Below are 1533 nucleotides of genomic sequence, written 5' to 3' on the forward strand. Positions count from 1 at the left end.
TCAGTAGATTTCATGCAGCTAGCAGTTTAACCCACTGCACTACTGAGGCCTCTTTTTGAACCAAAATACTGACTCATAAACTAAATAAAAAAGCTGAAGCCCATTTCATTTCAGTGTTTGAAATTTCTGTTTGAAAACACTCTAGCATTTATCTGTTTATCTGGTTTTGAACTGGTGTCTGCTTGCCGGTGCCACAGGAATTTAATCCTCTCCCATCTTCCTTCTTTATTACTCCAAAGCTTACTCCAGAAAGCTTCCCAGCCTACTTTTGTTTATGGAAGCCTTTCTTTTGGTGGAACAACCTGAATGGATCCTGGATCCACTCTTGAAAATGCTGTTTTTGTGGGAGCCCTGAAACTCTAATTCATTATACTGCCATTCTTCTTGTTTTCATATTCTTGAATGTGAAGAAAGGGGTTTGTGACTGTTAATAAATCAAAGAGCTTAATGCCTGAAATGCATATTTGATTTATGCCCTAGCTTTTTTGACAACTCAGTATACACAAATGTTAATATTACATTGTGCGCCAACAGCACAGCAATAGCCATAACCCAAGTGGGAAGACGCATCATGTACCTTTCTCATCTGAAAAAATGCAAACGTGATCTGATCTTTTCACCTCTGGTTGTGTAATTAAACAAAACATAAATAATTGAATTCTTCCAGAAGGATCAATGAAAGCTACCCTTCACCACATCTAATGATCTGCTGTGTTCTCATAGCTATCTCTTGATTAAAGAAATTGTGTAATAAATTATTATGATATTAGATGCAAGGTTGAAATACTTTGGCCACATCATGAGAAGACAGGAAAGCTTGGAGAAGAGAATGATGCTGGGGAAATGGGAAGGAAAAAGGAAGAGGGGCCGACCAAGGGCAAGATGAATGGCTGTTATCATTGAAGTGACTGGCTTGACCTTGAAGGAGCTGGGGGTGGCCATGACCTACAGCTGTGGCGTGGGCTGGTCCATGAGGTCACGGAGTTGGAAGCAACTGAACAAATAAACAACAGACTTACTATGTTCTACTTCCCTGATCCAGCAGAATTTTAAAGCAAAATGTTATTATTGTAGTGCTGGGGATCAAAAGTAATGCATACAAAGAGTTACTCAGTTGTGGAGTTCCTCCATATATTGATTATAAAGAATTTAGAGTTGAGCTTTTGCCTTTGTTAAGATATTCCGTAACAAGATACAACCCCCACGGACTGTGCATCGAGAATATGCCAAACAAATATCTCTTCCATAATTAATCGAAGATCTTTTGTTGTCAAATCTTATCCAATGAAAAGTGAGCTCGTAATTTGGATTTCTCTCTGAACATGAAAATAAAATAGTTCATTGAGCCATGTCCAAATGTTCTAGCAATTATTTAATACAGCTCTAATTCAATCGGTCACTTGATTTTGGACCATACATTCAAGAATGAGAAATATTCTCAGAAGCCTTTAGGACCATCCGTTTCCCCATCCCTTTGGTCAGCATGAGGATAAAACTGGCCGTACAATGTCCTTGAAAAACTAATAAAATGCA

The 1533-nt window shown here is 38.3% G+C and overlaps 1 long non-coding RNA gene across 1 annotated transcript in view; it reads left to right on the plus strand.

Annotated features, from left to right (window-relative positions):
- The window catches only part of LOC134298338 (uncharacterized), a 75397-nt gene extending 74107 nt beyond the window's left edge, over positions 1-1290 (plus strand). Inside the window, exon 3 of the long non-coding RNA XR_010005359.1 lies at positions 1-1290. This exon is cut by the window's left edge and continues 317 nt beyond it. This is a non-coding gene — a long non-coding RNA (uncharacterized LOC134298338).
- Positions 1291-1533: the final 243 nt, after the last annotated feature.

Source organism: Anolis carolinensis, chromosome 4 (assembly GCF_035594765.1).
Source record: "Anolis carolinensis isolate JA03-04 chromosome 4, rAnoCar3.1.pri, whole genome shotgun sequence".
Classification (NCBI taxonomy): domain Eukaryota; kingdom Metazoa; phylum Chordata; class Lepidosauria; order Squamata; family Dactyloidae; genus Anolis; species Anolis carolinensis.